This window comes from Protopterus annectens, chromosome 16.part0 (genome assembly GCF_019279795.1).
Source record: "Protopterus annectens isolate FY-2018-M chromosome 16.part0, PAN1.0, whole genome shotgun sequence".
Taxonomy (NCBI): Eukaryota; Metazoa; Chordata; order Ceratodontiformes; family Protopteridae; genus Protopterus; species Protopterus annectens.
The window spans coordinates 284,365,972-284,379,784 of record NC_056750.1 but is presented as its reverse complement, the minus strand read 5'-3'; the positions used below and the strand labels follow the sequence as shown (position 1 = coordinate 284,379,784).

At 39.4% G+C, this 13,813-nt stretch overlaps 1 protein-coding gene across 2 annotated transcripts in view; it reads left to right on the top strand.

Annotated features, from left to right (window-relative positions):
• Positions 1-13,813, top strand: part of OXA1L (OXA1L mitochondrial inner membrane protein) — a 634,732-nt gene that overhangs the window by 263,274 nt on the left and 357,645 nt on the right. The window lies entirely within an intron of this gene.

Genomic DNA, 13,813 nt, shown 5'->3' with positions numbered 1-13,813 from the left:
TGTCCTCGGTCGGCCCGAATACCAAAGAGTTAGGCTGGCGTCGGTCATGGGCACCCGGAGCTGACGTCAGTACGTAGTAGTACTTAAGCGCATGACCGACGCCATATCCTCAGTCTTTCTTGCCGTGTGGTCCGAAGCAGAAGCAGCGTTTGCAAGTGCCGTTCGGCGTTCTGAAATTTTCAGTTTTCGAGTTTCAGACCGAAGACCAGTTGGGCTAAGTACCCCGTTGGGGAAAATTTTTGTCTTTTCTTGCCTCAGTTAATCCAGATGTCAGAAAAAGTTAATAATTGTATTTCTTGTGGGAAACAGATACCTCATAGGGACGATCATTCTCTCTGTATTCCTTGCTTAGGGCCTGAACACGACGTAGTCGGGTGTCGCTTTTGCGCTAGATTTAATAAGCGCACCATTAAACGCAGATTAGACTGTGCTAGGCTTGTTTTCGATGGCGGTGTAACTACAACATGCCGTCGGATCCTCCGACGCCCGCTACCGCAAAAAAGCGAAAAGATAAATCCTTAAGGTCTAAACCGGAGGAGTCGTCCGTTGCGGACGCCGGTTCTATGGAATCTCCGGTTGAATCTGTGGATCCAGCCGAAGTCTCGGCTGAATCCCAGGGGGAACCTTTACTTTTGCAGGAGTTGGCCTCTCCGGAGTTAGGTCAGGCCGAGGGTGCTTCTCAAGTTACTGTGGTTCCTTCCTTACAAAAGGTTATTAGGCCTTCTACTTCAGTCACTAAAGGCCCTGCTAAGGCTAGACCTAGTATTTCTGGTATGGGCCACAGCCCTGGTTCTTCGGGCTCTGTTCCCAAAAAGCATATGTTGAAAATGGCAGAGGATTTGATTACCTTGATCAGGGGTTCTATGCCCCCTCAGGAGAAGAGACCTAGGGTGGAGACAGATTTAGAGGGAATGGAACATTCCTCAGATTACTCTGAGTCCTCAGCTGAGGATATTCAGGATTTTCCTCCATATTCTGATTCGGATGCAGAGGATTCCTGTCCTTCTGCTTCACCTCCAGAGGATTTTTCCTTTTCTGAAACCTTGCATTCCATGAGGGAGCATTTCAAGTGGGAAGGTCAGGATTTTTCAGATTCTCGTAAGAGGCTTAGGGAATTTTTGTTTTTGCCACAACATAGACCTTTGGCTATTCCCCCTGTTTTAGATGTTGTTCAGGATGTTTTTTCTGAAGCTTCCCTTAATCCTGATTCTTTACCCCTGCCCCTGTCAAGCCAGACAGGTATTACAGAGTTCCAGAGGCACATAAATATTTGTATAAGAGCCCTAGAGCTGACCCGGAAACTATTCTTCAAGGGCCTAAGGGTGTCAGGGCTTCTGTGGTTAAGAATCCAGTTCCTTTGGATAAAGATTCTAGAGCGTTGGATAGGTGGGGTAAAAAAGTGTACACCTCTTCTACGTTAGCTATGAGGGCTTTAAATTGCCAATTCCATATGCTGAAGTGTCAGAACTTTCTGTTAGGTCAATTAAAATCTAAGGTAGATGCTTTATCTGAGGGTATAGAGTGTAAGGAATTGCAGGACTTGGTTCATGCTTCAGATCAAGTTGGTAAACATGCCTTGCAGTGTGGCTTGATGCCCTTCAGGCTTCTTCCAGGGTAGCTGCTACTGGTTCAGTTATTCGTAGACATGCCTGGCTTAAGGATCAAAATTTGTCAGAGCATGTTAAAGCTCGGATTTTGGATGCTCCCCTTCAATCTGAAGTTCTTTTGGTTCCCCTGTGGAGTCAGTTTTGAAAAGATGGAAGACAAAGCTAAGTCTATGCAGACAGCTAAGGAATTTTTGCAAGTGCAGCCCCCTAAGTTTAGCAGGAATTGGCCTGCAAGAGGATGGTCCTACCCTTCTTCAGATTTTCAGTCTAAGGGCAGGTCTAGACGTGGTAGGGGCAGGGCTCACGCTCAGGGTTCTTTCTGACCTAGGACTTGGAGTTCTCCTGCACAATCTTCTGGTGAGGGCAGGGGTCAGCCTTTTCGTAAACAGACCCAATGACCTGTATCTCCAGCTGCCGGATCCTTCCTTTCTGGCAGCTCCTCTAGGAGGAAAGTTGGCACTTTTCAAACAAAATTGGCATTTGGTCACCCAGGACAAATGGATGTTGGACATAATAAATCAAGGCTACAAGTTTTATTTTCACACTTTTCCCCCTTTCAAAGGCATGCCAGATGTACCTCCTCAGCAAAGGCTGGAGGCTCAAGAACAAATTTCTTTGCTTTTACAGTTGGGGCTATCCAGGTGGTACCTCCGTCAGAAGAAGGCCTAGGGTTTTATTCTCGTCTTTTCCTAGTGCCAAAGAAAGGAAACACTTGGAGGCCAATTCTGGATTTGTCCATTCTCAATACGTACCTAGACATCCCAAAGTTCAAGATGTTAACATTACAGCAACTTCTGCTTCTGCTAGGCAAAGATCACTGGATGGTAACTCTGGATCTCAAAGAGGCCTATCTTCACATTCCTATCAGGCCCAGCTGCAGGAGATTCCTGCGTTTTCGGGCTGGCACTTCTCATTATCAGTTCTCTGCATTGCCCTTTGGTTTATCTACTGCGCCCAGGGTGTTCACAAAGGTTCTGGCTCCTGTAATAGCTTTCTTAAGACTGAGGGGAATACAAATTTATCCTTATCTGGACGATTGCCTGATTCTTGCTCGGGACAAAGACAAGTTACTTCAACAGCTACAGTATGTAATGGCAGTTTTAAGGTTGCTAGGGTATTCTGTGAACGAAACAAAGACCAGTCTAGTACCCTCTCAGGACATGTACTTTCTGGGTGTGAGACTGAATACAGCCTCTCAGATGGCTTTTCTGACCCCGGACAAACAAAGAACTCTTCATCTATACTTCCAGCAATTATCAGTACTGTCCAGGCTGACTGCAAGGACAGTCCTTCAAGCCTTGGGGTTCATGGCATCTTGCATTCTGATACTTCCCAATGCCAAACTGCATATGCGGAAGCTACAATGGTATCTCAAAAGTGTATGGACTCAACACTGCCATGATTTGGACACTGTCATTCCGATAATACCGTGCATCCAGAAGGAATTCTTGTGGTGGGCACAGGAATGTCACCTAAACAAGGGACTCTCTGTGACCCGGCCAGAGGCGAGTCAGATCTTAACGACAGATGCCTCAGACCTGGCTTGGGGAGCACACTTCAATGGGAAATGGATTCAGGACACGTGGCCTCCCAAACTACAGCATTTGCATATCAACATGAAGGAGATGTTAGCAGTCCAGTTTGCCCTGATGGCTTTCAAGGGTCTACTTAAACCAGGACAGGTGTTGATACAAACAGACAACACTACAGTCATGTGGTACATCAACAAGCAGGGGGGGAACCCATTCTTATCCTCTTTGCAGACAAGCTATGATATTGTGGGAGACTGCTCTGGGTTTGCACATCACTCTTCAAGCACGGTTTCTGCCAGGAGCACAGAACTCCCTAGCAGATGTATTGAGCAGACAAATTGTGGATCCCCACGAGTGGAAATTGGATCCTCAGGTATTTCATCAGTTGACAGTGGCTTGGGGAACTCCAGACATAGATCTGTTCGCTTCTCCTCTAAATTTCCAACTACCAAAATTTTGCACAAAAATGTTTCACCCAAAAGCTTGGAAAGTGGATGCTCTATCTTTCAGTTGGAACAACCTTCACGTCTATGCTTTTCCTCCTCTGCCTCTCCTTACCAAGGTTCTCTTGAAGGTCAGGCGGGACAAGCCTTGCATGATTTTAATAGCACCAGATTGGCCACGACAGCACTGGTATCCTCTGCTGAGTTGTTTAATTCAGGAGCCTCCTTGGCCTTTGCCACAGCTTCCTCACTTGTTGTCCCAGTCAAGCAGTCATTTGCTCAATGTCACGGTGCAGTCCCTGCATCTAACGGCCTGGCGTATTCTGTTTTAGAGCCTGTGGGTTCTCAGCTTCCTCAACAAGTTTTAGATGTCATTTTGGAAGCTAGGTGGCCCAGCACCAGAAAAGTTTATGCTGATAAATGGAAGAGATTTTTTCTTTGGAGCACAACAAAGGGCTTTGATGTCTCGGTACCTAATTTGAGTTTTACACTACAGTACCTTACTGAGTTACTAGACAAGGGTTTGTCATTTTCTTCTGTGAAAGTTCATGCTGCAGCCATTTCTGCTCACTATGATTGTGACCCTCCTTTATTTTCTCAGCCTTTGTTTAAGCAATTTCTTAGAGGGGTAAAAAATATAAGACCCCCACGTAGAGCTCCTACTCCTTCCTGGGATCTCAATTTTGTGTTGGAGAAGCTTACTTTGCCTCCTTTTGAACCTGAAGCTACATCTGAATTGAAGTTTTTGTCCTGGAAGACTGCCTTTTTGTTGGCCATTACTTCTGCTAGAAGGGTATCTGAATTGCAGGCTCTCATGGCAGTTGAACCTTTTCTAATATTCCATAAGGATAGAGTTTCTTTGCATACTTAACCCTACTTTCATGCCAAAAGTGATTTCTAATGTGGCCTTGAACCAGTCTATCCATTTGCCTACCTTTTATGCTGATCCCCAAAATAGGGGGGAAAAATCTTGCATTCTTTGGATATACACAGGCAGTTACGTTATTATTTGAGCAGAACTAAGGAGTTCAGACAGACTCAACAGTTATTTGTTTCTTTTGCTTTGGGTTCACAAGGGAAAGCTGTTTCTAAGCAGACTATTTCAAAGTGGATTGGTAATTGTATTGCTTTTTGTTATTCTCATCATGGGAAGGATGTTCCTGCTGGGATTAGACCTCATTCCACTAGGGCTACTGCCACTTCTACTGCTTTTTTGAGGGGTGTAGCTACTAAGGATATTTTGGAAGCAGCTACTTGGAGTTCAGTTCATACTTTCACTAAACATTACCATCTCCCTCTTTTCTCCAAGTCCAGGGCTGGGTTTGCCACTGCAGTCTTACAGGGCATGTTAGCAGCCCCTAATGCTTTTTAGTTTACCAGCCTCCCTTTTCCTTTGCTTTGGGATTCTACCCACAGGTTATGACTGCAGCAATGTGAGACGAAGAACATAGTACAGTTTTGTACCTACCATAAATGTAGATGTTCGAGGATCCACATTGCTGCAGTCCTATTCCCCCCCCCCTCCTTCCCTCTTTGGTTTGGGGGTGTGGTTGTTGTTTGTTGTTATTGTTCCTTGGGGATAATTATTATTTTCTCCCTTTGTGGCTCTGGCCTTTTCCTTTTAAGGCCTTTTGACATCTGGGGCAAGAAGGACTGAGGATATGGCGTCGGTCATGCGCTTAAGTACTACTACGTACTGACGTCAGCTCCGGGCGCCCATGACCGACGCCAGCCTAATTCTTTGGTATTTGGCCGACCGAGGACAGCGGACTACCCACAGGTTATGACTGCAGCAATGTGGATCCTCGAACATCTACATTTATGGTAGGTACAAAACTGTACTTTTTCATGGACTCAAGGACTTTGGGTGGGCATTCTTGAAGTCTGTAAAGGAATAATATTGCAAGACAGAAGCAGAAAGTGAGAGATTGGATGTAAAAGGGTCTATATTATGATTTTAGACAGGTTGAAGCACAAGACAGAGGTTCAAGGTGCCTATCCCCCACTAAGCCTGGGTTAGTCCCTTATACAGTTGGTGACTGGATCTTCAAGGCTCATCCTCAAGAAGGTCTGAGTGTGTGGGTTTTCTGTGATGCATTCTGTCTTGTTTTTGAAAAAGAGTTACTTGTTAATTATTATTTCTTACAGATAGCTAGAAAATTTGTGTATGTCCCCCATTTGTGTGTTTTTCCACAAATAAAATTTGTGATTGTGCACATGTTCACATGCTGTCACTGACAAACCAGATAAAATGATGATTAATATTAGTCTGTCACAAGACGCACACACAGAGATATTGACTGTCACACTACATGCACACCTGTGGACAAACTGAAGGCATGCCATTCCTTATCACTGTGGTGTTGGAGGAAACAGGATTAACTGAATAAAGCCTTTGTGGATGCAGAAAGACTATGCAGACTCCACACAGTAGGAACCACAGCCAAAGACCATCTTGAATACCAAGCACTGTGAGCTGTTGAGGGTACAAAGTGCACCTCTTATCAGTGATTGGTTGTTTTTACACACAGAACAGAGGAGGAGAGTGAGTTGCCTATGTCTGCTTAGCCCAGTGTGCTTCTGGTTCCAGTTGTCTGGCCTGTTCCATGCATCTTGGGGCTTGCATCCAATCACTGGCCATAGGTCTGGGAGATTTTGCCTTGGCAATCTCAAACACATAATGGCAGCTCACATGAGATGTGTGTATGGAAGCACACATGTCAGGGGAAGGGCACAGGACATCTGACCCCCTCACCCCCATGACATGGGTGCCCATGTCAACCACCAGGGGCAGAGTTGAGGACAAAGTAAACAAAACATGTTGGAGCGACATATATGCGTCTCAAAGATTATACTTTTTCTGCAACAGACTCTGCATTTATGTGAAACACAGTTGTTCTCCAAATCTGTCCAAATTCAGCTTAAACCAGTGGATGGGAAATTGCAAATTTACCCTTGCATGTCGACTCTGGCCCTTATGGATGGGGCAGTTTGAAGATGCCCTAAGGCATAAGCATATGCCAAAGTCGATGTCCTTCATGGATGCATCTGCAGTCATAACAAATGGGTTGTCCTGTCGTCGTGGCAGCGGCTGATCCGCCGGATTCAAGTCGGGTCCGCCGCTGCGATGTCGTCACTTCACCCGACGTCATCTCTGCTGGTTCGGTATTTTTAGACTCTGGTCATTGATAATTGGGAAAATTGGAGCATGAATTGCTAGGCTTAAAAAGGCTCTAGGGCCATTAGGCTAGTAACCTCCTGTAATCCTAAACAGAACCATCCATCATGGCTGTTTGTTGGCAACCAGACTGTGGATTGTTCTTGCCCCAATGATAGGGAACAGGTAGTCAGTGGCTTAAAGGTTGGCAGGTATGGCATCTAAAAATGATATAAAGAAAATAAAACCGTGAGGAGTGTGACGGTCCCAACTCTAGAGCAGTAATCAAGGAGCCTCAGTCTTCATCACTGGCAAAGGTGCGAGATGGCCACTAGGATCAAAAATGGATACTCACAATATTTTCAGATGCAGCTGTCTGTACTAAGCACAGTTTCCCTTAAGAGCACACAGGGCGCACACTCCAGGCCTAGGGTTGGAGATGCGCTCTCACTCTCCAGGCCCGAGACAAGACTCCACACTGACCACTTTGGTGCTGTGTGTTCCTGTTCCAAGTTGCTGACACATGCACTTGGATATTTGATTTTCACACACACACACCTGGAAAAGGCTGACACAGATTTACAAGCTGTGCCTCCTCTGCCCAGACTACACTGTAATTATGCTGCCATCAGGCAGCTGCTCTAAGGCTCTTACAAAGGGTATCCAGTTATACTGAGTAAAATTCAATGCTAATACAAATGGTAGAGTATGACCAATGCAGCACGGCTTTCAGGAGCAGCCACAATGTCACTAAAATAAGCATAAGTACTCTTAAGATGTTAAAAGTTTTCTGAAAGACCAGCCACAATGAAAGGTGTCAAAATATTTAATAATAATATAATAGGAAAACATGAGAATACTGAATATCTAGTTACAATAAACACCAGAGTTTCAATCACAGGAGATATAAAAAAATAACACAGTTGGATAGATTCACACAGATGCAGAAAAACAGTACTTGGCTAATCTCACTATATTTTCCTGCTGACTGAAGAATTACTGTTCTGTAGTTAAGTTATTTACTACAGCAAGGCAAGATGAGGTTTTGGGTTGTGAAGAGATATCTGTGAGAGGTCTTTCCTGTCAGTTTCCAAAAAAACAAAGTGCTGATGCAAGAGATCTGGAATATCTCTCACTAATTTCTAAAAAAATAATTTCAGTGTTAGTTATAGAATGCTATCACATCTGGTCACCTGACTGGTACACTGCACACCCAGAGCTTTGCTAAGATCTGTTGTAGCATCTGAAAGATATAATACAATTTCAAAATCTTCCACCCTTCCAGGGAAGCAGTTAGTTCACCCAAAGAACAGAGTAAGATTCCAGAGTATGATTCCTAGTCCTGGTTTTCACAGACATTTTTGTCTCTGGCTGCAATCAGACCAAGATGAAGTCTTTATAGCCTAAATAACCCATTTAATTTTCAACCTATTTTCAAAATTAGCTGGACTAAGATTAACCTCTTCCCTTCCAGAATTCTCTGTTAAAACATGTATGTTTAATCAGTTATAATAATACTGTCTGCCATACATGTATATCTCTTTTCTGATCAGCAGGATACTGTTGATGCATTTTTAACACAAACAACTTTACAAATATTTTTTTTTAACACAAGCACCTGTACAAATCAGTGTGATAGTCAGATAACATAAAATTCTTTGCAAATCTCCATTTAGCTGTGCTGGTATATGTTACACATGCACTGCCCTACTCTCCCTGGCACAGATGGCACTACTTCATATCATCACAAGAAGTAATGAGGAGGAAAAGGGGGATTAAAAGAGGAATGAAAGTAAAGTAGAAAGAAAACATGAGATGCGGGATGCTTAATTGTCCTAGAAAACCTGTAGTGTAGTAACAGGAGTTTTAGGTAGATTACAAGTTCTTTGCAGAGTTAGATGCAAAATTTTGAACTTGTTCCACAATTACAACCATTTTAATTTTTTTAGGTCCACATCACTAATACATTCTGTAGGGATTCGTGTTAACAGCTATAATGCTTTTGATGGGTAAGATTCCAAAGTTGGCCATTAAACTTGTTAAAATGCATTGTTTCATAAAGGAATCGTATAAACACTCTCCCATATCTCCTCAATGTTGTGCACAGAGATAGGCTTATACACATGATTGTCTTTCAACATATTCAAAGTACTATTGTGTTAAAAAATAATATCCATAATAACAAAGGCCCCCTCCTGTATCATCCGGTTTTAAAACAATAGTATTATCAGTACAGTAAAGGGTGTTTGTTCGATGCTGTATGACTGCTTTTTGAATAGTAGTCCAGGAATGGAAGAAACCGAGCTGAAAATCCACTTATTGATAAAATCAGTCTACATTAAGTGCTTTCGTCCTGAAAAGGACTTCATCAGAATGTAATGTAAATAAGTGGATTTTCGGCTCCATTTGTTTCTTCATTCTTGGACTTACAAGTTTTTGTTGGTGCATTCGTTTTTTGCTTTTTGAATAATGATATTAGCCTTGATTTGTATTAAGTTTTTTATAGTTGATCTGCTTTCAATTCCTACATTCCAAGGGCTACCTAAAGTGCACAAGAATGTTGTTCATCCACCATTCAGACCAATAGTTTCTGGCCGTGGATGGATAACAGAATTTATATCCATATTTGTGGAGAAGTATCTCAGGGTGGTGTTGGATAAAGTAGATGTTATCTCACGTGACACTGAGTAGTTTTTGAGACAACTCTATGACAATGTGGGTGATACCCCTTGGATGAAAATATCCTGTTCGTACAATGGATGTTTGTTCATTGCTTATGGTTATTCTCAATGATGTAGGAATAGAATATGCCAAAAAAATGTTATTGACATATAGTGAACTATACTCATGAGTTTATAGACCTAATATGTTTATTTATTGAGACTATTCGTGAGAATAATATATTTTCATTTGGGGTAAATATTGCTGTCAAAAATCTGGGGTGGCCATGGAAACTGTGTGTGCCAACAGTTATGCAAATAGTGTCATGGCATATTGGGAATCTATATGTGTGTGTTTTTGATAACGACAGGTTTGTACCCTGTATTAGGTTCTACTGTAGGTTCGTGGAAGATGTTTTTATTTTATGAACTGGTGACTATAAGCAATTTGAGCAATTTGATGCAAAGTAGGCTACGTGCTCAAGAAACTCCAAAGTAGCAAATGGATGATTCCACTTTTTATTAGAAAAATCACAGAATAAACGCTCTTCAAATCAATAACATCAATATGCGTTTTCGTCTCAACTAAGTGAGACTTCATCAGATGTACGGAAGTTGTGCAAAGAAAAACATTTAAATACCCTATTGCCCTTCCAATTAAGGAAAGGTACCAATAATATTTATTCTCAACTTTTTAAAAAAACCAATCAGCTTTACATACTCATGAATATTCATGAGTGTTACATCCATTATTCAGAAACACCTCCGTATACATTAAACTCCTTTCTAAATACGGACATCCAAATAGGAACACTCAAGATGTTCATTAAAACATGAGAAATGTAAGCGTAGGTTGAATTCAATACATACATTTGTGTCTAATTAAATATTAAAATATTAAAAAACACTTCGAAATGTTGAAACACATTTTTTAAAAATGTAAACTACATAATCTATCTAAATGTGCAAAATTTGCTGTGAAGAATTGAACTCCGTTCAAAGACGGACGTCCATGTAGCTATATTATTTATGTTCAACCTTCATACAAAACCCGCTACTCTAAAAGCTTAAAAAATTATTATATATGTAAGTGGAAGTAGAATTCAATACATGTACATGAATCAAAACACATAAATAAAAACACATGAATAAAACAAATGATTAAAAGCATCAAAAATATGTGTAGATGGTCTATCTAAATGTGCAAACTTGAATGTGCAAAATTTAATCATAATTACTAATACTTAAATATATGAATATAAAAATATAAATATATTATATATTTATAAATATACATATATATACATCATAAAATAAAAAAACAATAAAATATTCTATATGTTATACCCTAAGTGATTAATTATGGTTAAAAATATGCAAATATTAGCTTTCAGGGCACCCTGTAAAAGCTACTTATTTGATTTATTAAATTCTACATAAATAGATACAAATTCATGTGAAACTTCTCAAAGAAGAAAAACAAGAGAGACACAAGGGGGAAGGTATTTAAAATATATATAAAATGTGAAATATATAGAATATATAAAATACCACCCTCTAGTGTCAAGTCCAAATAGTGCTAATGATATTTATATTTTGCTTGATTTTAATCTCAATATAGCTCCTATTGATATATAGTCATTTAGTCCTGGACTTCTACTAGCATCCAAATGCACCTGCCACCATAATTCTCTACTTTCTAGTATGTCTTCCCATGGCCCTCCTCTAGGGTCAATTTGAATTTGTTCTAATACAAAGAACAAAAAAGTTGCACCTAAACAGTTTTTAGTATGTTTATACAGTGCGTTTGTTTCTCTTTCACTTTTGATATCGTAAGTGTGCTCATAGACCCTCTTTTTTAGTGGCCTCTCTGTCTTTCCAGTATAATAGGATTGACACTTTTGGCAGGTCGCCAGGTATCCCACTCTTTGGGTTTCACAATTGTAGTAACTAGAACTTTTTATTAATTTATTTCTACTCTCTAAATAAATTTCACTTTTGTTAATTATGAATATGCACTGTGGGCATCTACCACACTTAAAAGTTCCAACTGTTACCCCAATATTTGTTCTCATAGGTTTCCCTGTTCTTTCTAATATGTTCCTAATATTAGGTGGATTTTTATAAACAATTTTAGGTGTTATTTTAACTTCCTCAATGTCAGTATATGTCAAAAAAGTTTTCCATTCTCTATTAAGTATTTCTCTCATATTCTTATTATGGGTATTATACTCTAATATAAATCTCCTTTGGTAATTTCTACCTTCCTCATTCAAACTTTCCAAATTAGAAGTTCCCTCATTTTCTGGGACACTTGTGGTGTTAATGGCTATACCTTTGATGGGTTGAAATCTTCCACTTCTGCCTAACACTACTTCATTCCTTATATTTCTTATAAATTCTGTGGGGTACCCTTTTTCCAAAAACATATTTTCTAGTCTTTCACACTCATCATGGAAATCTTCTTGCCTACTCGTCATCCTACACCCCCTCACAAATTGCCCTTTAATAATATTTTTCTTGTTGTGAAAGGGGTGTGCACTTCCAAAGTGTAAAAAAGAGTTTACATAGGTAGGTTTTCTGTAGACTTTAGTTTCGAGATTACCTTTATGCTTGTATATCTCTACATCTAGATAATTTAACATTTCTTTGTTTATTGTATAGGTAAATTTCAAGAAACTAGTAGTAGTGTTTAAATAATTCATAAATTCAAAAAAGTCATTATAGTTTCCTACCCAGAACATAACCATGTCATCCAAATATCTATGGTATAATATCCATTTATCTTTATATTTGGAATTTATTATGTATTTCTCTTCCCATCTGGAGAGTACTAGATTTGCATATGTGGGAGCGCAGGCTGCTCCCATTGAAACTCCAGATTTTTGTTTAAAGTATTCCCCATTAAAAATTAGGTAGTTGTTTTTCAAAATTACATCCATAAAACTGACAGTAGCTATTTTTTCCTCTTGAGTCATGTTATTATCTAAAAATATACTTTCTTCAAATAGTTTCATCCCTTCATTGTGTGGAATACATGAGAACAAATCAACTATATCTATAGTTATAAAAATAATTTCTTCCCTAAATATATCGGGGGTTATTTCTCTCAAAAAATCCCAGGAGTCCTTCAGAATAACACTTTTATTAACCCATATGTGTTTTGCTTTTGTGTCAACGTACTTAGCTAAAGGGACTGTCATTGCTCCAGACGCTGACACGATTGGTCTTAAAGGGGGATCCTCCTGGTTTTTATGTATTTTGGGTATGCCGAAAATAGTTGCTACCCTTGGTTTTTTCACCTTCAAATAGTTAACAGTTTTAATATCAATAACTTTCTCTAAGTGCAAATCATCAATTAATATATCTATTTTTTTGTGTGCCATCTCAACCTCCTGCTTTGAGGCTACACAATAAATCTCTTCATTATTTAAAATAGTATTCATTTTTGCCTCATATAAGATTTTATCCATAATTACTAACCCACCCCCTTTGTCAGGTTTCATAATTCTTACTGTTTTATCATCAGCAATTTCTTTAAGTAATTTGTTTTCTTCCCTTGTTAAATTGTGGTAATAGTAATTCCCTTTCTTATCACTTTTCTTCCTTATTTCATTTTCCATTTTCATCTCCAAATTTTTAATTTGTGGTAATAGAGGGGCGTTGTATGTTGATTTCTTATTCAATTCCCTACTTTCTTTATTCTCTATATTCTCTTTTTGATTAGCAAACCCTACTCTAGAGGCTAAAATGGTTAAATTAATTTTCCTTAAAAAAAGTTTCATGTCTATAATAGTGTTAGCCGCATCTCCTTTTTTCGATGGAATGTATTTTAGTCCTTTACTAAATAGACTAAAATGATGCTTATCAAGAATGTAATTACTAAAATTATATATAGAAAAACCTTCATAACTATTTTTGGCATTTTCTCTGATAATATTATTTTCCCCTACCTCATTATTATAGTTGTACTTGTCATTTCCAGAATTTGAATCGTCCTCAACACCTGTATCCATGACATCATTCAAGCTAGAAATAATGCTAATGTCTAGATTACCTCCTATAACATAATGTGTCTCCGTTATAGGATCTATACTTTTTTCCTGACCTACTTCATAATGGGTGAGGGTGTCTAATAATTGAATCTCCCTCTTCCCCTTTTCCCCCCATATGTCCGAAAATTTCTTCTCCTATCATCCCCTTCTTCAGAGAATATTTCATGATTTTCATTTCCTAGGGGTGGAAATTCAATATCATATATTTGTTCCTCCATTTTGTCCTTGTTATAGGTCCTACCCTCATTCCTTCTATGTTTCCCCCTATAAATATTATTATTATTGTAATTATTATTGTAATTCCTATTGCCTATATAATGTGTCTTTGCAGGTTTCGGATAACTTATGTCATTTGCATA